Source organism: Lonchura striata, chromosome 6, assembly GCF_050655825.1.
Source record: "Lonchura striata isolate lonStrDom1 chromosome 6, ASM5065582v1, whole genome shotgun sequence".
In the NCBI taxonomy this organism is placed as follows: Eukaryota; Metazoa; Chordata; class Aves; order Passeriformes; family Estrildidae; genus Lonchura; species Lonchura striata.
The window spans coordinates 16,776,076-16,799,866 of NC_140708.1; the positions used below are offsets into that span (position 1 = coordinate 16,776,076).

Genomic DNA, 23,791 nt, shown 5'->3' on the forward strand with positions numbered 1-23,791 from the left:
TAAGAGGAGGCTTACTTCATGATTCAAAATATTGATTTTAGGTTTTTAAATATCTAATCCAACAGTTTCAGATTAAACAAAGAACACTCCACCTGTTTTGTGAACTATCTTAATATGATGAATAGCTAGAAATCTCTCTCTTGGCCCATACATATGAACTCCAAGTTTTACACAGTACAGTTTGAACTCTTTCTCCCCATCACTGCTAGAAAGGCTATCTTATTAACATTACATACATCTACTCATCATTGTGACAGAAAAACAACATGATCATATTTACAGCAAGAGTCACAGCTGTGGGTGTCCCTTACAAAATGAAATTAGTTTTGATTTTGTGTCATGCCACTGTTCATTAATGACATGGACTCTAAGAGGCCAAGATCAGACAGAATGATAAATCATTGTAACAACAATAAATTAATATCTTAGCCAGGGTCCACATACCTCTCTCTTCTATGTGATATATATTAGATAGTCTTCCTGTAAGGCTGCTGGGATTTGACTCTCTGTCCTTCAAAGAAGAAACTCATGGGTTATAAGGATGAAGCAATTAAAAAAAAATATAAAGGCATCAAAAAAGGCTCAACAGGCCCTGTTGACCACCTGAATAAAAGTGCTGTGCCAATGGACAATATGATAACAACAAGAAAACTCAACAAAAACTGCATATAGCCCTGTGCATTGCCATTTTTGTTTGAATTTATGCTAAAAATAATCTTATTATCAGAACTCAACTAGCTCTGAGAAAGTCTTTAGCTGAATTTGTGAAACAAATGTTTTCTTTTGGAAAAATTACTTCAATATTTTCTAAGAAGCTTAAAACCAAAAATAATGGAGCCTAAGTATTTGAGGCAAGGAGCAGTTATGCTCTGTATCTGCAAAATGTCTGATGTTATTGGAAAAGGGATAAATAATAGAAATTAGTATTATCGCTTAACTTCCCAAGCAAAACTGAACATTTTAAAATCCAAGCCAATCTACTTATTTATATGAGGCTAATAACAAAAATTATGTAATTTATGAGGAACATAATTTGCCACGTGAACCAACAATACTGGAGACACTGAGATAATATTCAAGTTAACATTTATAGAAGCACTGAAGACTGTGGGGTAGAGATGTGCACAAATAAGCTTCAGCTTGGCTGCATATATAAAAAATGTTAGAAGATAAAGTTTAAATAAAATTACAAGGAACTCTGTTGGTGTCGTGTTGATTTTCTATCTAGATTATAATTGCAGTAAATATCTTTATGTTAGGAAGCACAGCTTTTCTCCCTCCATGTGCTAAGGAGTGTGAGTAATGCTGGTACACAATGCAGGAAATGTCAAAACTTTTCTCACCAAAGGTTCTTTCTCCTATTATTTATCCTTGATTTAATATCTATTAGAAGTTTACTGTTTGAATAAATAAGTGCATTTAGAGGCTATCTCATTGACATTTTTATTCTCTTATTTTAACAAATTTACTAACTTTAATTAAACAGTAATATTTGCTCTTCAGAGCAAACTTTAGACACAAATTGGATTGAGCTAATTCTTGTGAAACTGGTTTTAATTTGCTTTGGATAAGCAATAAAGTGGGACATTAGGTCCTATATTTCTATATTTTTCTAGTTAATTAGTTTGCTACCAAGAATACTTATAGGACTATACAAGAATATTTATAGGACTACCAGATAAAAAACATTTGCCCTCAGTGACCAAAAGCAGGGAAACTCATAAGAGATGGTAGGAAAATCAATATATGATCTGATTCACTTTTTAATTCTTACCAAAATAGCAGCACAGTTCATTAGTTTCATTTTACATTGGCCAACTCTTTAAACTACCAGGTGACTTAGAACTCTAGTTTGTTTCTCATCTCAGAGACAAATGGAAGGTCTTTAATTGTACTTTGTTCTCAAATCTGTGTAAAAGTTAATGGGTCCTACAGCAATGATCTGCTTACTCTTTTGTGAGGGTCATGGAAAATCTTTAATTTTAAAAATCCTGTGCAAGTGCCATTACTGACACTAAACATGCTGTAAAGGTGATGGGTTTTTTTCCTTAAGAGAGAGATGCTACTAAATAGTAGTTTGTGAAACATTGCTTCACATTTATTTCATACCTATCATAAAGAAACACTTCTCAAATTCTGTATAGCTTTAAAAAGAAAATTATAGGTAGGGTTCATCACCTTGATTTTTAGCTAAGATTAAAATTGCTGAATTTTGTACACTGAAGGGCTTTGGCAGAAGTCTGGCACATAGCACAAAAGATAATCCCCAAACTTGAAGAGGTTTGCGAACATTAAAATGCAGTCAATGCCCAAACAGCATCCACTTCTCTTCCTCCACAGGCAGAGATGGCAATATTCCATTTTCTTTATAGCTAATGTTCTCATCATACCTAGTAAGATGAAAAGGTTCATGAAAGAGGCAATTGCTACTGCTCAGTTGGAGTGGATGGACTGATCAAGGGGGTAGCTGTGCTGTCCCAGCCAAGCAACCTTATTTCATGTATTCTTTTGGAACATGAGACAGAAAAATCCATTCACAGAATGAGAAACTAGTTCAAGCAGACATGCTGCAGATTCCAACAAACTTTTCACAGCCACTAGGAAAACTCTTAGGAATTACTGAACTGGTGCAGTAATAACCCTTCAAAAAGAGGGAAAACTGACAAAAGAGGAAGATGTGATAGCCTCTAGGAAATAATTTCTCTGGAGCCAAGAGATGCTTGCAAGCATAGGTAAGAAAGTAAGTCAGAAGAGATTAGACTTCTCCTAAGGATGCAGTTACACATTTATCTTGGTGACATTGCAAGTTAAGTAGGTCTCAGCACTCTTTCTTGTCTTGCCAAGGACAAGGTCTTTGGCTCTACCATCCAAAAGTATAACACAAAATGCTTCTTAGAGCTGGCCTCTGAAAAGCACTTACATAAACAACTATGTGTGGATATGTGCTCACACAAAGCTATGTGATATGAAAGAGAAGCTGGACTACTAAAATGATTTTGAAAGGAAATTATACAATCATTACTAGTAGAAAATAATTCTAAAAACCAAAACAACCAACAAAAAAACCCACCAAACAAATAATCCCCCCAAACAACAACAACCAGCCAAAACTCCCCTCAAAACAGTCTTTAGAAAAAAGAAGCACTCTTCTCTACCAAGCAATGGTTAAGGGTACTGGTTTTTTAAGATAATCTAAAAATATATGGCTAGCTTCTTCTGACAGGCTACATTTCCAATTTCACACATTATATGGGCTTGTGGATCAATGGCTCAGAAATTTCCTTGTTCACTGCAGTCAATTGTGCCCTGTGGCCTTGTTATGCTATGGCTGGGCAGGCACCCAATTCCCAGCTTGCCATCTCCCTGACAGATGTTATTTCCAGGGACGTTTATAGCTTCTAAAGAAAATGTCAAATTAAAAGCACTCGGTAGTGGTCATCTTGCCCAAGAGAAAGTTGAAGGAAACAAACTGAAGTCATCTAGCAGTGACCCCACAACCAGGAAAGCCCATGAGAGCAGGAGAAGCTTTTCTGGCAGCCAGGGTGGGTGCAGGACATCCTAGAGAGCCCTTATCCTACAGGGTGGTCCCCAGCAGCAGCTCCTCACTGCTCTTGGGAGCCATGGATCACTTCCCAGTCCAAGGACTATTTTAAAGGGAGAGGACCTCCAGGCAAAATTACAGTTTCCCTCTTGCTCCAGAGAGCTGTGCCAAGGCAGGAAGCCTCCTTCAGCCTGGGGCCCTCAAAGCACATGAGGCTCCCAGGTAAAAGATGAATACTTATGACATGCATGACAGAATCTTGGAAGGTTGAGCCATGCAGGGGCACTTGAGAACTTTATACCACTGTGCTTGTAAATCAATGCTAAATTGAGGTAATAGGGATACAATTTTCTGAAGAAAAAAATAACAACTAATTCATATAAAGAACAAAACATAATCTTAAACAGTAACTTAAACTGGACCCATGGGCCAAACAGGTTCCTTATCGTTAAATTCACCAAGAATTAGACTTTGACTTTAAAGTAACCAAGACTGTTACAGCAAATGATTGGTATTCAACCGATTTTTCAAAATTGATTCATCAATTAGTTGGGTGTCCTTTCACTAAATTACCTGAAGGGCATTGTCATCTACCTCATAAATCATCTCAACTTCAGGAGGAAAGCTTCTTAAAAGTTTGTGTTCTCTCTGACACCAGTGAAGGAAGAAACGTCAATTTTTCAAGAAGGAGGTAGTGCAGAATCTCTAGCATGGCAGTGAAGGCATACAGTCATAGTGGATCACATACTGAGGAGGAGCCAGATGTAATTTTAAATCCAAGATCAGAAGCCCTCACTCTGAGACACTTTCTGATACCACTGTAAACCTCACTGCATTCATCAAACTATTGTTGGCAAGTCACTTCAAACACACAGTACAAAAATGCAGCAAAGACCTGAATGGTGGCAGCAGAGACAATGCAACAGCTGGTTTTGGAGACACAACCAGAGTTACAGGCTCTTCAAAACTTCTTTCAGGTCCTGTCCAGCTCTTTATAAAGGCACGCCATGTGTATCAGTTGGGTCTTTTTTTTTTTTTTTCTTTTTTTGCTTAGGTGACTCCTACATTTGCCAGCTTGCAAAGATGCAGTGAAATTGATTTTAGTTTCATGCTTAATGGCTGTGATGCAAGTGGCACCTGCACACTGAGGAGCAGAGCTCCCCCAGCACTGAACTTTGGCCACAGCACTCACGGCTCCAAATGGATCTTGGCAACCTACTATTTTGTGGAACAGATTATTACATGATTACTATGGAAATACAGGACACCAGCAGAATATTAGCAAAATAAAATATAAGCCAATAAATACAGCAGTTGCTTGTTGAAATATAATTTCCAGTCAGGGAAATATATGGTAGTGCAAACATAACAAAACCTAGGCAGTTTCTATTCCCTTTTAAATATTTAGTCTTTGAATCTTCTGGAAAGTTACATTAGTGCTTTTGGATTTAGGCTTTTTGGTACTCTTTTTCCCTAGAATATTGCCAGCTCCTTTCCCCCACTTCACCACTCTAAGCTCAAAGCTCTTATTTTTCCCTGACAGACTACTAGCTGAAATCAAATAATCAGTGTTGATTAAGTTTATAAAAATGGAGTTCCTCATCTTCTAATCAATATTTTTGTTGAATTGCAACACTATAAATTTTCTTGACCATTTACTTTAGCCCCCTTCCCATAAGAAGTAACCCTTCCCAACTAGTAGTTAGGGATGTAACCTATTCATACATTAAAATGATCTATTACCCAAGTCCCCAGGGTGCTGTTTTCTGTAATAGATGTTTAAGTACCATACCTCATATGCACACAACACACACGAGTATGGATAGATAAATCACTGCTATCTTTTTGAGGTTCATCCCATGGAAACTGCACGTACCCCTTAATCCCTCCCAAAATCTTGACCTTTAATTAACCCGAGCCACAAATAAATATGCAAATCTGTATTTAAATTGCTTCTGAAATAAAGCTGCACCTAAAATCACCTCAGCATCTGAAAGCCTGGAAGAAAAAAAGTGCAGAAGGAAAGGAATGGGAAAATCGTCATGCACTGAACAACGTTTCTCTGATTAACATTCATTATTATCTCTACTTTTTTGCAGTATTTTATTCTATTTACAATACAGAATGAAGTTTCATAAAACTTCACCTTGCCATGATTTTATTCAGCTGTGATATGAATAGGAATGCTGTACAAGTCACTGTGTGGCTATTTTCCCAGAAAGATGCATCACATGAAATACTAAAATTTTAATTACTCTTTCTACTCCTCCCTTCACCATGTAAATGAACCCCAGTCCATATTCCTTATTACCAGCCTTCCTTACAAATGCAGGATTTCAGTTGCTCTCACAGAAGCATGTCTGTGCACTGTGAAGTGCAAGACAGCAAATGACATATCTAGTCTTAAATACTGTGACAAGTACATCAACAGGCCACCAGTTTTACCACATGGTTAACTGGACAAAGATTGATTCACCACATGTCTTTTGTCCTAAGCCAAACCTATACTTCAAAGGTCCTCATATTCTGTCTTCATTGCCACATCTGCCCAGTGCCATGACCTCTTCGTAAGTGCATCAGTCACAAAAAGTTATATTAACCCTTCTTCTGAATATGCTTTAATATCTGTATACCAAAAATTATTTTTTTTTTAAAAATCAAGTATTTCTCTTGAAGAGCTACAACACACATGAAGAAAAAAATTTACTTAGTAAGCAAATACTGGTTTTTGTGTTGACTCCATTTGATTCAGTCACCCAGACAACTTGTACTAAGGAACCCTGATGGAGAGCCAAGAGTCAGAGGGATCAGCTATTGCAGAAACCACCCCTGACTACCAGTGGCAAAATACTTTTTTTGACCTACAAGTGAAGTGCTACTCTCCTAGGCTATCACTACAGAGAAGACTCTGGTTTTGCACTTATCAGATGCCACAGAAGTCACCTCACATATCCCATCAGCAGAGTGAAGGGAGAAATAAGAGGGAAGGAGTCCATGTCTATGGAACAATAGAAACAGGACTAAAAGGCTACACTTTGAACACTCTGGCACTCATTATATCTTTAAGCATTCAGACTATACTCTCTACATCCTCACAGAGACCTCCTCCTCGCCGCCCCCTCGCCGCCCCCCCCCCCCCCCCCAATATTTTGGAAGGATTTTGATGTCTTTTGATCAGTTTTGGTGTGTATACAATATAATAACAACAGCTCAGTTGAATATACTGGATGGTGTAAGGAATGTGTTTGGAATATGCAAAACAGGTGTTTAAACAGCTTAGACAAAATCATTAATCAAATTTTATAGGGAAAGTGTTTCACTTAGCACTCTTGATTACTCTGGTTTTAGAGTATTGAGTGTTAAGATTAATTCTCACACAAGTAACTATAATTTTCTAAATTACAGAGCACAATCAGATGAGAAAGTGCCATATTTCATGTCTATGGATGAAGAAAGTACTCTAAAATATACACAACACTAAAATTCTTATCACAGGACTCAATCCTTAACAAACACCTGTAACAACTGTGATAGCAGAGTAACTGTAGGGACTGGAGAAGTTGTTAAAGGAAAGTTTTATACTACTTAGGAGAGAATTCTTAAGACCTTTATAAATTCTTTAAAACATTCCACAAAAGGAGATGGTGGGAGGCACAGAAACAGGTGCTTTCAAATATATTTCCATACAATTTCCTTCTGGAGACCTGCCTAATTTAGTCTGTGAGTATGCTAGATTATACACTAATCTAAGAAGAAAGAAAACGGAGAAACTTTGTAAAGAAGGAATTGACTGTGCCTTGAAACATTTAGAGACTCTGCATATTTCAGTTCTAAAACTTTCTCCTTTGCACTCCACACACGTATACTGACCACACCTATGACTGACATAGAAGTAGGCATAGTAACATTGTGATATAGCTACTTGCACTTCAGTTCCCGTTAGGGTAATGGTCACTTTGGTCTTATGTTTTCAAGTTGCCTTTTGATAGAGTATTACTGGAAACTGTATCTGCCTTCAGAATATACATTTGAGGAAATATGAAACTCAAAACTGACAAAATAGCCTGTCAAAGTCAATAAACCAGAAACTGCATATTTAAGAAATGGCATGCACAAGTATCATCAGGAGACCAGAGCCAAGGAGTTTGATTGTTCTGAGTTTATACATTTGCTACTAAGAGGAATGTTTGGATGATCAGCTACAATACTTAAGTTAAAGAGTTAAGAATTAGAATTATATTTAAATACAAAACATGACCTTAGAGCCACATCAATTACACTACAACAGAATTATCTGGAAAGATGTAGTACTGAGTGTACCCTTGTGGACCTCACTGTTCAGATTGACTTCCATACACTGGCAATAGGATTAGGCTTCTCCCAGTAATCTCTCCATTGACCACTAAAGAAAGGCTTCTGATTTTTATATACAAACACTCACATGCACAAACAAGCATGCAAACACCCATTCACACACACAGGTGTTTATGAAAAACATAATGAATGTAAGACTTCTCTTGCTGCTGTAAACTACCACAGACACACAGACACTGAACACTTCCAAGGCATGAATGCTTGAACTAGAACCACATTATCATCCTGGAAAGTACATCTTATGGAAACTGCTAATGCATGATTAACTAGTGTCTAAATCCCTGCAGGGAAGCAAAACAATTATTCTCAAACATATCACAGTTACTGTATTTGTAATAATGGGAGAGAAGAAGAGGACAATCCACAGAGCCTTCTAATGGGCAGCCACAATAAAAAAATACCCCAACAAATTAAATAAGTGCATTTTTGTTGCTCTCTCAAAAGCTGTAAAATTCCTGCTCTGGACACTGCAAGACACAAAAGCAAGACTAACTCCACTTGTGCTTTTAGCACTACATTCACAAACCAGCAGTACCAAGCTGAGGGAAATCAGAGCACTGAGGCACACACAGCTTAAGGAGCAGAGCAGATATTTGCAAGCTGAAAAGAAACTACCAAGAAATGGTATTTGTACTGTTTGTATCCATGTCCATAAATGTTTAGTTTACAAGCCAAAAGGAGCCAGTGAAAACCATGGCCCAGAGCACTGGTCCTCCATCTCTCTGGGTTGTGACTGGAAAATTCAATGGCAGTTTCAGAGCTATTTAAAGCATATAGTCCATACAAATAAAAGACAAATAACATTTCAGCATAGCAGGTGGTCCACTATCAACTCTGATGTATAGCTGTTTCAACACAGCTGCTTATTGCTTATTTGTAAGGAAATATCTTATTAATAAAGAGAGAATGAAAATAATGGATAAAGATATGCATATAAATTTAGCCTACATGAAGCTAGGTTGTTACAATTTAAAACCACATTTGATGTAATTTAATTAGAAATATTGATTGAAATGAAACCAGCTCACTGGAAGGATGATGATAATAGACTAATAATAACAATTGATTTGGTTTGATAAATGGACCAAAAAGCTAGCTGAAGGTACTTAGATTTTGACCTATTTAAGGCCCACATTCCCTTTTCTTCTTTGCTTTACTCAATTTCTGAGATTTGTTCAAAATATTATTAGAATAATACATCTGAAAAACACATAATTCACAGAAAGATTTGACAACTGCTGCTTCTGATGGCTCATTTTGAAATGCAGAGTTGTTGGGTCGTCCCCCCTCCCCCCCCCCACTCCACTCCATCTTTACTGAATTACATGTAGTGTGTGAGCAGCAGCAATAGTAATTAAAAATAATGAGGCCTGCTAGGTCTCCTAATTCTATTATCTTTATAGCATCAGGCTTCAAGCAACTCACCAGCAAAACAGCCCAGATGAGAAATTTCTTCTGAAGGTTCAGTGGTTGTTTACAATGCAACAGGAGAACCTTTTCAGCCTGGAAATAAATAAATAAAATCAGAAGTCTAAAGCAGAGATTAGTGGACATTATTCAAGAAAAAGTAAGGCTTAACTAATTGATAATTGGAATAAAAGTATGCTTTTTTTTTTACACAAGAAAATCTGAGGTAACTAAATAAAGTGCTGTAAGAGCAATTTTCTTATTTCTTTGCAGAAACTCTTATTTCTTCATGGAATAAAATGAAGTGATCAGTGTTGCATATGCTGACTTTCTGTGCGCCCTATTATTCCAATAAAAAGCTACCTTCAGCTTCAGTGGAACTGACAACATTATTCTAACTCACAGGGTGCTAAAAAGTGGAACTTAAACATAGATCTAAACTAGGAGTGTAACACAGTAGGTCCTTTGTCTCTCCAAAGCTATTAAACACAGAATTCAATTTTATTGCTGTTGCACTCTCATACTGTCTCTGAGCAGTAGATGTTTTTGCAGCTCACTTACACTTCATTCCTTACAGGACAAATGAGGCAGCAGAATTTTGGTTCCTAGGTTTAACATTTGCAAAACAACTTTCAGAACATGATTAAATATTGTGCAATCTTCCTGTTTCTGCAGGCAAACAAAATCAGAAGCCTCCTGGAAAACTGGGAATAGGTACCCTCCAACTTCAGAGCCTCATTCAACAGCTCGTTTGTGCTCACTCCATCACCAGCTCTCAAGTCACATCTTTCTCCTCTGAGACTGGGGGCACATTTACAGAATTAGAAGTGAAATACTCAGCGGGTTGGGGTGAAGAGCTTAAAGTATCAATATTTTTTGTACCCTCTAGCTCTTGACCTCACTACAAGCATCCTCAAATCTTTGAATCACAAAGGTGACCAATGTCACTAAGGCACTAAAAAAGGAGCTGTTTAAGTTGATGATCACAGTGAGTCACAGTTTAAGCCCATGGAAACCACTCATTATTTTGCTAAGTGTTTCCCAGTCCTCGATTCTGTTGCAGCAGAGTTTAGAAGGTAGTCCAAACTGGCAGGCAGTGTTGTAGCAGATATTACTTGCAGATTTAGGGCAAATAATAAGATTTAAATTAAAAACATTGAAGAAACAGAACCTGTATTTTGCATAAAAATCAAAGTAGTCTAAAATTTTTTAACTTGTTTCAAATGGAATTGAGAATAGAAATAAAAAAGGATAATTTCTCTCACATATATATTCGTGGTTTGGAACATTATATAAAGTAATGCCATTGATCCTAGATACCATTTATTTTTGGAATTTAAATGGCAACATCAGAACCCCAAAATATACTGCAAAACAGATGGGGTTTTTTTCTAATTTTGTGACACCACTCTTATTTATTCAGAATATTTCAACCAGCTTCAGATTTTCCCACAAGACCTTTACTCTAAAAAACATTTTAGGATTGGGTTTTTTAAAAGATGTATTTCTTAACAAGAAGGCATTTGTAGGTTTAACCTTTTTATTGTAATTCTTTCTTCTAAGGATTTTTTTACAACAATAGCAGAGCATACCTAACAATTCTGAAAATAATGCTCTTACTTCAACAGCCAAAAATACAGAGAACTTGTTTTTCAGGGGCACATTTGCATTCCTGGATGAAGAAGATATGCAACTAAATTGAGTATGAGGTTGCTTAATTAAGGGATTAGTAAGAACTAAATGACTGCAACCCTCTCCATTTCAATACAATAAAAACTGAAAAAGAAACCAAAAATAAGATCAAAATGTAAAGCTTTGCATGAGAAATAAAAAGAAAAAAAAAAGAAAACCACATACTTTGCTGTTCAATATACTTCTCCCACATTTTTTTTTTGCATTTGCCACAGCAACAGAAATATCCAAATAATAATGCAAATAACATTTATTTCAATAAACAGTGTTCTTTGCATTACTTATTTTCTCCATAATTTGCTACTATCCTTTCAATGTATACCTTATAATTCCAGTATTTCTAGGAAATCAGCAAATTCTGTACCCCATCTGTTTGGTACATACAGTGTATGCCAAATCTCTTCAGAAAATATGCCTATTTACCTCAGTTGTGTTGCTTTCTACCTGTCTGCTCCTCATGAAAAGGTAAAAGCAATAGCAAAGGTCAGAGGACCAACAAAAGAAAATTATAAACATTTCTTACATATTTCTATTAATAGATAAGCGAAACTGTAAAATTCAGCACAAATGGAAGCAGGAAGGAGTACTGACTATCTGAGATTGGTAATTAATCCTCTGGGATCTGCACATCCCTTGCTAGAAACAGCTGGAGCAGAGGGAGACCTGCAGGAAATGCTCTCAAATAACTTTGACATCCAGCAAACACAGTATCATGAGACATCCAACTGCCCAGACTCTTGACCCCCTTCTCTAAGAAGTGCAAAACTTCCTGGGGCCTTGGCAGAAATCCACCACCCCTTGTATCTTATATCCTCAGTTATCAAATGTGGATGTTATTTAAGGACATATTCACACAAAACCTTCCCATGGTTCTCCACACATCTTTATTTAAACGTGGACCTTGTTTCCATCTGTTGGGGAAAACCCCAGGCTGGCCCTGATTGTCACGTGCAAAAGAGCAAAGACAACTCAGAACTATGTGTTTCAAATATCTTAGTAGAGTGGGCCAAGTTCAAACACAGAATTAATAACTAAAAAATAAACATCAAAGCATTGGACATGCAAGCAGAATCCTCAATGATTTTAGTGGCAGTTTTGAAGAGAGTTTGAGACTTGCTATTCATTTGGCTTAGCAGTGGTTGTTGTTTACCATCTCAATTTTATCCTCAATACCCTCTTCCAGCTGTCTCATATATCACACTCATAATTGCTGTGGATTGGAGAACACCATTCTGTGGTCTGAGTGGAAATGGAAAGCTTAGGAGGAAAGTCACAGATAATTACACTGGTTAGCATTAGTCAGAGTCCAGGGTAGTGCTGGCAGAGAAATACAAGGAAATATGAAATTGTTTTTCATCTGAATGCTGGAGAGTTCTGTATGGAATCACAGGGAAGGCACTCAGGGAAAAACATATTAAAAAACAATCAGCATGTTCCGAATAGAGGCAGCCCATCCCATCCCTGCTCCCTTTCTGGGATTCACAACAGAGCACTGGAACTCATAAAGGAAAAATTCAGTAACTTCAGATATAACCATTGAATAAACACATAAACAACCTCAGTGGAATTAAAAAAAAAAAAGCTGGGGGAGAAGCAACAGACTCATCTGAATACGTGGATTTAAGTATAATCAAATCTCACTAGTGCAAGAAAAGAGCATGAAGGAAACTTATGACTCCAGTGAAACAGATCATATATCCACTCTTATTGCGAACTTTCATAGCAATCACCTGCATCATTTTTATTTTTAATTAAATGCACATTAACACAAAGATAATAAAAGGTTTTTATGCGACAGAAGAAAAATGACAGAGTACTCAACATGGTTAGTATTTAAGGAAAGTGTAAAAGTAATCATTAGGAATTTGATGATGAAGTTATCTTAATTAAACACCATTGTAAGCTGCCATGCAGAATGTGGCCTTACCATCTGTTCCCAGTTCTTTGCTCCCACCTTGGGCTGACACTGATGACCACACCACCATAACATGGTTGGATCAGGAGCCTGATTCAGCCACAAAGGGCCAGGTAAGAAGGATTTGTTCTCAGGCTGGATGAGGTCCCTTGTTCTATGCTCAGGCCATGATCACCCAGACACTTACCCAGAGCACAGGAGGGACAGGGTGGCAGCCAGCAGTGACAGACTGTGCATGGTGTGTGGGACTACAGAGCTACACCAGATGGAGCTGGCTGTGGAAGTTCAGCCTGGGCACCTGGTCTTCCCCAAGGTACAGCCAGACAAACAGCACCCTGAAACAGGTCCTGACAAACAGAATATGCTGCAACATCCATGCATCAACTGTACATCCTAAAGCACTTCTCAAACCCACAGGAACAACTACTTCTGTCTCTATTAGTACAAAAAGCAAAACCAGTCTTTTCAAATTTGTGATAGAATTATAGACAGAGGAAATGGCTAGGCATTTCTCAATTATGCCTTGATAGAAGTTCATTCCCTCCACACACTATCTACTAACTTTCCAGATGGAAATAGATTAAATTAATTGGATTAAGCATGTGTTGCTAATGGTGCTACAGAAAGGGAATCCACAGACCTACAGTGAGCAGGTAAAACAGCAATGCAAGTGAACCACCTTGGCAAAGAACTACAGGAAGGCCCATTTTTATAGATACTGATTACTTACAGCTCTTCATGTAAAGAACAAAAAGGGAATATTTTTCTAAATGGCAACAGCTTCTTATAATCTCCTGCCTTACACTATAGCCAAACTTTTTTGACTATTATCAGTCTCACAAAGTCACAATTTGCCTCTCTGATATGGAGTTTCAGCTTTGTAAAGAGATTGCTATTATACTTGTTTTCTGGCTCTTATTAGTGGAAATTTTAATTTGCTGAGATTACATATGCCAGAAATGGTCATTCTTGTAAAAGTAATTATATAGATATTGCCCAAATCCTATACTAATAGACAGGTCAGAAATATATATGCAGTTATGGGAGTCATACTGAAGATAAAAACAGAAAAACCAAATTCCAGTTTAGTCTCCAGCAATACTAATACTTAGCAAGGATCCTTTCAAGTGGGTCATGAGAAGGTATTCATAAAGTAGAAAATATATCAAAATATCATTGAGAAGTGTTTCCTATTGGCTCTAAGACTGGGAGCAGGATTTGTCCGAACACATGCCTAAAATGTTTTCTTTTGATGCTGAGGAGATTGGAATTGGCTTCTTTGCATCTGATGGGTGTATCTGCATGCCTTGGAATTTGAGGTCTGTTTAACAGAATTAAAACTTATTTGTTTATTATAAATGATTGTCTTGTTGAAATAGCACTGTCGCTGAGAAAAGCAGATGCTGAAGCTGGCCTTTCTAAACTCAAGGCAAAGTTTGCCATGGAATATAATAATGACAATTTTGTCTTGTCTTCATATCCTAGTTTCCTAAATCTATACTATTTGCAAAAAAAAATAGTATCACAAATATATTTGCTATACTACTTGATAAAAATTACCTGCTGTATCTCAAATGGAACACTTTATCTTCAGCATAAACATGGAAGTCATAAAAACCTCTACTCGTGTCCTTTGCTTTAGCTCACCTTTCAGGTCTTACAGAATCTTACAAGATTCCAAATCTGAATGTGCAGTGCACTGCTGGAAGGTGGGAGATGAAAGTGCTGCTGAAGGTCACCTGCACAAACGCCAGGGAAGTTCCACCCATCAGCCGGTGAGTCTGCGCTGCTGAGGGCACCGTTCTGGCCCTGCCTTGGTGGGACTGGGTCCTGACTATGCCGTGATTTCCTCCTCCTTCCTACTTCTCCCATTTGCTGCCACTGGCACACACACATAACCTTGCCAAGAACCTGATTCAGCTGCAAATATTGCTGGGGAGGAAGAGAAGCAGGGACAATGCGGGTCAACAAGAGCTGCCTGCAATTAGATTGGCTTAAACTAATCTTGAAACAACAACCTTAGAACCCAAAGAGGCTATTCCTCTTTGTATCTATCAAGATGTGCAGAGAGTCAGCTACCTCATTTAATTGCATAGGCATAGCTAAAAGCTATGAATGAGAAAGGAAGGAGATAGCCTTGTCTGAAACTTTATAATGAAACCTGGTGCACTGTAGACATAATAAAATTATTTGCTAAGCCAGTCCACACATTAGAAGACCAGCTGCCTAGTGTCTAACTATGAAATTACTCTGCAAATGAAAAGCAGGAATAAAGAGTAGCCAAATGGAAAAATACTTCCTGACCCAGCCAAAGAAAATAATTTACTACAGTTTCTCAGCACAGAGAAAGTAAAAAGGGTACATGCAGAGCACTAGGATGTAGAAACTGAACTTCAGGGTAGTCAGCAAATAATAAGCTATTTGAATGGGTGTTTCAAAAACCCACCCAAAGTTATCTGGGGGAAATAGAGCTAGACTTGTTCCATAGTTTAAAGACAGAGGATATTCGGTTTCTAAACTCTGACGTGTAAGAACAAGCAATTGACATGATATCAATATTTATATCAAAGTGAAATCATCTGCCTCTCTATATAACTTTTCATTCAGTGATCCCCAAGTTCTTCACATACTGTGTATAACTGTTGCAAACGAAGATGATTTCTCCAAAATCGGTAAAAGGACTATTCCATAATGTTAGTCCACTCCTAATGGAACTTAGAGCACTTTATAGTCATGGAAATCACCACAGACCTGCCCAATTGCCTATCAAAGACAGATCCCAAGGTATCATTCCTTCCCCAGTGAAATAAATCACACAAAATCATGTTTGCCTTCCCTCATGTTTTTCACCATAGGAGTTACATTCTCAGCAAGTTTAAATTGCCTTAACTTCAATTAACTTAATGGATCTATATCAATTTATTCCCACATATAACGTGCCTTGAGTATTCTCATATACCATTTAGCTGTAACTAAGGGAATTAAATTCTAAGTATTACACTCCTTTTTTCCCCCCCAAAACCCCCAGCTTTATACATTTGCCCAAAAGAGCAGTGGGACTTTGGTAAGTAAAAAGAAGTGCCTGCCTTCTTAATCTTGTCATCACACAGCTAATTAAAAACATATATCCTTTTTGGAGGCCCAGGCCCTGGAAAAACACAAGTTTTGGCAGCCTTGTCCTGGTTGCTAGTATGTCTTTTTTCATGTTATGCAGTTTTGGATTGAAAGTGTTCTGCACACAAGAGCACCAAGAGACATATTTTCTGCAGATACACAGAGAGTGTTGAGGGCATAATTTGCACTGTACTGCTAGCACAGTGCTCCTAATAAGAAAAATGCTGTTAATAAAAGAATTTTATACCTAGCTACTGTTGGGTCTTCCGTGCTTTTTCCAAAATTCTAAGAATTTAATGGAAACTTCCTTCTTTCAGATGCACCCTAAATACATATATATAGATTGACATAAACAAATTAGGGACCACAGATGTCTGGTGACCCACTGGCTCTCTTGGATACTACACCTGAAATAAGCATTACTGAGCATCATCCCAGCGTCACTGAGGGAAATCAAGAAAAACTCAGATATTTTAAGGTCACAGCAGCATTCAGAATGGAAGACAATTCCCCCAAACTTTTATGCCTCAAACTTTGGAGAGAGGTGTGCATTTTTCAGAAGAGATGTGGAGTTTCAAAGGAACTGCTACACTGGATTTGGTGATGGCTGCTTTAGTTACTCAATTTGTCAGGCTTTTCATGGCTTAAGTATCACCAGATATGTAAAGCTCAAACCTATGTGAACACTGAAAACTTTATACCTTAAGAGCAAGGTGATTTCAGTCACTTGGTAGGTGGTAATCTATCCTCTGGTACAATTCAGGGAGAATTTCATTCACAGGAATAAAAATAGAAGCCTTTACTACATTTTAAATGTGATAAAGAAAAATACAAGCACACTGAAGTATTAAACTCTCTCTCACTTATGCTTTTTTTTTGTTGGAATTACAGCATTAAGCCCTCTTATCTACACAAATTATAGGATTGCAGAATTTGCCTGTGACAGTTACACACCACCTATCATTTTGCAACATAAACCAATTCAACAGGTTGTTTGGATTTTCCATGTAACAAAAAATTTATGTTGGAGCACTCTCAGTAATGAAATAGTTGGTATTATCAAAGACTATGACAGTACATAAGAAGGCACAGTAGACAGAACAGAATCCTGCGAAGCAATAAAAGAGCTATTTAGAAGACAGTGATAAAAATTGCTTTATATTTGCTAATACAAGCAGGTGATATGCATTTCCTATGGCATATAGTGTTTCTTTTCCCTCTTCCAATTACAAGCCAGGGAAAACACAGACCAAAAAAAAAAAAAAAAAAGTCATATAAAAAAGTGCAGCTGTGCACAAGAAAAAAATACATTCTTACACATGTATATGTAAAAATAGAGACATTCACCTTTTGACTACTTGAGACACCATCCTGAACATTTGGTAACTACATCTACTGTGAAGCAGGAAACAGAGAGAAAATCTTTTCCTACAAAGTGAAATGGAATGAAAATGAGCTCTCTAAGCTCAGCTGCAGGTTGCATAATCCAAAACCAATTCAATTTACTTCTACATTTAACAAATTTAATCAACACCCTGTCACCAACTGACTTTTTAAAAAGACTTCTGAGATTTAATGCGCTCAACTTGAAGCTGTCATTGGACAATATAGACATGGGAATTAGTCAAGACTTCTGCAAAACAAAAAAATTACAGAAAATGGTGTTTGGTAAAAATGAACTCAAATTTTTCCTAGAATATGATTCTCGCAGAATAGAAAACAAAAAAGAAAGCATTCAAATTTGCCAGTACTACTGAAAATTCAGCAAGTACAGGTACTAATGTAAATAATTTATGTAAATTTTAAAAGAAAATAAAATCTATATTAATTTATTCCTTAATTTCTATTCATATTCCCTAAAATTCTAGAGAACAAAAACTTGCAGAAAAAAAGGACATTTTATCCAACAAGATTAGAGAAGAGGTAGAGGGAATTTCACAAACAAATTTATAGCTGTCTCCTTAGGAACATATTTTAATACACCAGAAATGTTCTACTTCACTTGTTAATAAAGTCAAAAATTAAAATTTTCTGAAATGCTTCCAACTACATCAGATTTTTTTCATCATTGATTCAAGAGAATAAAGAACTCTTGTTATTTTTATTCATAGAAAAGACAGAATATCACATTTGAGAAGATTCTAAACAAATGAAACAACTGAAAAAATGCAACAATAGGATATTCCATCAGGAAATTTTCACTGGTATGGAAATGATTATGGACCTTCAACAGAAAGATAATTTATCTTATAAATTCCAGAGAAATTGAAAGAAAAGAACCTGCAAAATTGAAGCATATTGAAATGAGGATGACTGATGCAGAATATAATATCTAATTTCCAATTTAAAAAATAAGAAATATGAGATTTTTTAAGAGATGCCTGTTGGAGTTACCACAGAATGTGGGAATCCAATCACAAAACCAGCCCTGCTATAAACTGGGGAACCTCTAAGCAGAGGAAGAGTCACCCAGCCAGTGTGTTTAGTGGAAGCAGAAGAGGATGGAAACAGAAGGACCAATATAGAGCTTTAAGGCATTTCAGTACTCTCAGGCTTTATAGAAGAGATTATTACAGTAATGTCTGGTTGTTTTGTGAATATTACTGAATGAAATGTTGTGGTGCTCAGCTAATTTTTACTCATCTGAGCTGCCAACAGCCTGTATGGTAGTCGTTCAGTAATAATGCAGTTTTGGCCCAGGGTTTTAGTTTCTGAATTTCTGTTTGAATAGTCTCAGATGTGGTGAGAATGTCAGTATGCTGAAGTTTCTGTTGAAAGGCTTTTTATACACATATATGGGAGCTTGAGTGTTTGTGACTTCAAGCAGACTATAATTCAGCGCAACACTGACATAGATAAAACGCATAACTTGAAAAGTTCAGAATTTTTTTTCTTCTTATCTGTTAGCGATGCAAAACATTAATAACAGGATTCATATTTCTGGCAAAACTTACATTAAAGCCTACCAGGCAGAACTACAGCATCACTCACCTCTGTCCAGCATGCAGTGTCCTGGGCTCTTGTCACTCCCACCGCTCATGTTTGTCACTCTGACACACGGAGCACGTGCACCAGTTTGTCACTCGGTTCTGGGCTCCTCTGAAGGCCAAACTCCAAACCACCAGGCAGCAGGAGCCTTTTGGCACTGTGAAACTGTAGAGGAATCAATGCAGCTGTTAGGCGCTGTTTAATGGGCTTTTTAGTATCAGTGTGCTGAATGATAGTTTTCAGCCTGCTTTCACCTCCTCTCCCCCGCTTTCCTCTTCTCCTAGAAAAAGGAACCAGAAGAAAAGGAGGCAAACAGTAAGGTTCAGCACATGGTAGCTGATATTCCACCACTGACACTAAACTGGGACTTCAAAATAGTGCCTCTTTTTTTTACCTGCAAGGTCCCTACAAAATCCCCAAGGCATGAAATCAATGCCAACCTGAAAAGCAACATTTTCCCCTTCCTGCTCTAATTCCAAACAACTACTAAGCCAAGCTGTGTGTGGAATTATTCAAAAGTGTGCAAACTGTATTTGTGTGTAAAGGAGTTTGCACTGTCACTATCAGAATATAAGCATGAAAACACAAGATTTGGGCAAACACCTGAAAGTCTCCTATAATAGCCAAAGGCTTTTTATCCAGCTAGGTAACATCCCCACACATACACCTACAAGACCAGCTTTTGTTTAGAAAGGTTCTTTTTAAAGACAAATTATCAATTTTTTGAATGTATTCTAAGCTTTGCAATATCTTTGAGCGATTGATTACAGATGAATTCTCCTGACCATTTAAAGCACACATTCCCAAATACTGTCAGCAAACATTCCAAAAATTTGATTCAGGAGGAAAAAATCTGTATATACCAAACCTGATCCTTCCAAGAAAATGAAAGAAAGAGGAAGCTTTGTTTTAAACAGTAGGAAACTCTCCTGCAGTGTATTTTCTGCAGATACTGGGTAACAGATTTTCCATTTACATACAGCTCATGACAATTTTTGTCTCATTGACATTGTAAAGGGAAAATCACCACAAAATCAAATCCATAGCAATGGACAACATCAGAAGACTGTTTTAATCCTCTCTAGGTTTGTTTTTTCATTGCTCTACAGTTTTCATGCACCCTCCATGTAACACAGAAGGAAAGCATGCAATTTCTAGCGAAGGCATTAACTGTTTTCCATCTTCATGGTGAATATGTTGGTTGAGAACAATTGGGAGGGTTTAAAGACTTGCTTTGAACTGCAGAATAGGTGAAGGGCTAGTGGCCAGAAGCTGATACAAACTCAGCAAGCTGGGCAGGAATAGGCTCAGCTCAGAAATCTGGGAAGTAACTTAAATTACAGGGACATGGCTCCTGCTTCTGAGTCTTTAGAAGACTTGTGCTTTTCCAGGGAGGTTGTGCCCCAAATACAGGGTGAGTTTTCCAATTGCATATTTTCAAATACTGTGTGTTTGCAATGTAAATAACTGATATTTCTTCCTTACATCGATAAAGAGAACATGCTTTGTTTTCGCAAAAATAGTGATCAGACACAAAAAGACTACAGCAAGAACAAAAGTGTGAACAAATATGTACTATGTACAGGCTCGAAGTTCATGATGACTTGAAGGCTTCAGATGACTGAGGTTTTAACAGAGGACTTAATACCTTCCCAAAACTCTGAGAAGAGACCTTGTGAATTTATCTGGTACAGACGGAATGGAAAACAAAGCCAGTTGCAATGACTAGCAAGCAAATCAAAAACTAGTCAGAAATAAAATAAGTACACAGCAAAATTACTTTAGGAGAAAGCTTAATAGATTTATTATTTAGTCACTCAATATGAGGCTGAGCATTGTCCAAGGGAAACAAGGCAGAGGCATAAACTGCTGCTTCAATTTAAGTAGAAATTCTAACCACCCCTCTGGCTAATGCTTTACACATATGTTGATGTCAATAACAAATTTCAAAACAAATCATCTATTGGGTTACAAAAATGCTATGAAGACAGACAATCAGCTGTTCTTCCTACTGGAGCAGCAAAACCAGTAAAAGTGACTGAACTAATCTAAAACCTTTCTCAGCACTATAGTTCTCATATATATAACCAAATACATTCAGTTTTTTAATCAACTGTGACTAAACAAGATAATATTTAAAGATATTGGAACAGGGAATCCTTTCTCAGAAATGGGGCCACAAAATAATTTGAAATCAGATTAGTATTAGTTTGTAAAATGTAATTAAATTCATTTAAAATTCAGTGTTATGAAATTAAAACTTTAAACCAATTGGCCAAATCATTAGCAAGGAGTAAGTTAAATCAAAAGAAGTGTTGCAGAAACAGTTTAGATTGGTAAAGATACATGAATAATTTAAATATTTACCATAAAAAGTACACAATTAAAGAGGAAGTACACAATTAAGAGGAAATTATATTATGAAGGAAGGAAAACAGTTTTTCTATTCACAGGTTTTAGGAGAAGTTATTTTGCTTTCTCAAATGAAAGAGATGGGCAAAACAAGAGACTTAGCACTTTGGAGCTAATTCATCTCCTTGGTAGAGCTATACTGAAAGTTCTGAAATGTTTTAATTGAAAACAGTAAAAACCACCCTTCTACTGGAATTCAAAGTATGAACTATTCAGAGTGTGGACAAACACCTCTGCATAACTTACAACTTCATTGCCCCAAAAATTGTTACTGCACAAGTGTAATGTTTAATAAAAGCACTAAAATAAATAGATTCTCAAGAAAGTATTTTAAAATTCTCAAAAATCTATGGCATATCTCTATCTGAATGATGCCATAATGTGCAGCTTAGGGACTCTCATCAGACTCTGTTTTTCCAAATGGAGCAGACATGCATGAATCAATCATGTCTCCTCCAAAACTGGAGCATTTTTCCTTGTGTCCTCTACTAAAATTATTACTGTACTACTAAAGGCTATGAACAATGCTTAGAAGCACCTGCAGTAGGGTGCAAAGTTAGTTTTAAATGTCTATCTCTGGTCCCTTATCAGTAAGTTGCAGAGGGCAAATGGTGCTTAATGTCTCATCTCCCAATAACAGCTCAGCCTGAGCAATATCAGAGCCACTGCTAAACTGTTTATCATTAAACCATCGTGCTCCAGTCTCAGCTTACAAAAGAGAAGTGTTCTTCCATAGAGGGAGGAGGAAAATGGAAAAATACTGACAACAGTGGTAGGTCCTTCAACACATCAATGAAGAGAAAACACTAATTTAAAATAAATTCTAAATACTTAATCCACTTGCCTGGAGATATAACATCAAAAAAGAAAAAGAGCTGTAGGGAGTAGACAAACTGCCACTAGAGCAAGCTCTGGATAACCTTGCTTTAAAGCTGATTTGTCCAAATAATCTTAAACTAAGCTTTCCCTTGCTGGTTAGTGCAAATGCAAAAGTAGCATGAAGCCGTAAATAAGTAAGTGATATTTAACCAATAAGACTTGTCACACAAATAATTTCTGGACCATTAATGAATGTCTCAGGTGTATTGTAAAGCATGGGGCCAAAGGTCTGATTGTCTTATCTTTCTCATAAAAGAGGAATCATGAAAAATGTGGGAGGAGAACATCAGGGAAGAGTCAGACTCTAGTGTTTCCTGATGGATGCCGTGGTTAAAATACCTCTCACAGCTAAGAAAAGATCTGTATTTTTGGTCAAAGACTAATGAATTTCTACAATAGGAAAGGTGAGTTCATTTTGGTTTAAATGTAAAGATTTACCTTTCACCAACCACTAAATTAATTTATAACTTATTCACTCTGGCACAGGAATTTGAAAGCTTTGCACCCTCAAATTTACCAACAAATCAGGAAGCAGAACTTTCTGGAGCCCCATGAAGCATTTTAAATAACTATACAGTCACTATCTGCATAATTTTCTCAATAGTCATCTGTCACTGGGTTTTGTGATCTCCTCTTTTTTTGTTCTTGTATTTTCCAGGGGCGTGTCCCCTCTGCACGCTCACTACCTGCAGGGACAACTTTCACACCTCCCCCTTGGAGTTAAAGCACAAAGGCAGGGTGTTTGCATCACATCATTACAGTAGTTTGAAGCTTCAACATTACAATCAAAAGCTAAAAGAGACCTTAAAAACTATCCTCCAGGTTCTAAAACTTCAGTCATATTGATTCTTATTTCAGTGGTGCAAATTAAAAATTCAGGGAGAAAAAAAATTGTCCTTTTTTTTGAGTGACATAATCGTTTTCCCATTTCAGTGTCCATATTGCAAAGTGACTATGTTACACAATTTTTAGTTATCATTCTACTATGGATAGTGATTAGACATAGCACACAATCAGAATTATCAATTTGCCTTTAAAAAAAAGAATAATTACAGATTATACTAAGTTTTTTCACTAAAACGGTAGAAACCTTTACATATAATTCAGCCCTCAGAACACTCAATTCCTGAGATGCTCTGTTAGAGCACTAACATGTACATTTTATACAGAAGGCAATTTAGTTTGGCAGCAATAATGTTTAATTTCTGCTAAGTGACTTGTTTCTCCTAACTGTGTAGCAGCAAAAAGCTGTGAGAAAACCCTTAAAGTAAAAACTATTCTTATGTGTTTTTCTTTAGCTTCAGGTACAACAAACTACCCAAAGGATTTTATCAGACACTTTAATCTCAATATTGATTAGGGGATGAAGGAATTTGTTGAACTTGTTGTTTTTAATTGATTTTCTACAACATGGACATTATGACATCCCATTTGTTGGCTGTCACAGATACTGATCAACAAAGGAATAC

At 36.9% G+C, this 23,791-nt stretch overlaps 1 long non-coding RNA gene across 2 annotated transcripts in view; it reads right to left on the reverse strand.

The window, feature by feature from the left end:
- Nucleotides 1-23,791, reverse strand: part of LOC146767039 (uncharacterized) — a 160,645-nt gene that overhangs the window by 17,930 nt on the left and 118,924 nt on the right. For both annotated transcript variants that reach the window (XR_014956282.1, XR_014956281.1), the window contains exons 2-3: nt 19,035-19,196; nt 9,341-9,418 (exon numbers count right to left, since the gene is read on the reverse strand). This is a non-coding gene — a long non-coding RNA (uncharacterized LOC146767039). The remainder of the gene's footprint in view (nt 1-9,340; nt 9,419-19,034; nt 19,197-23,791) is intronic.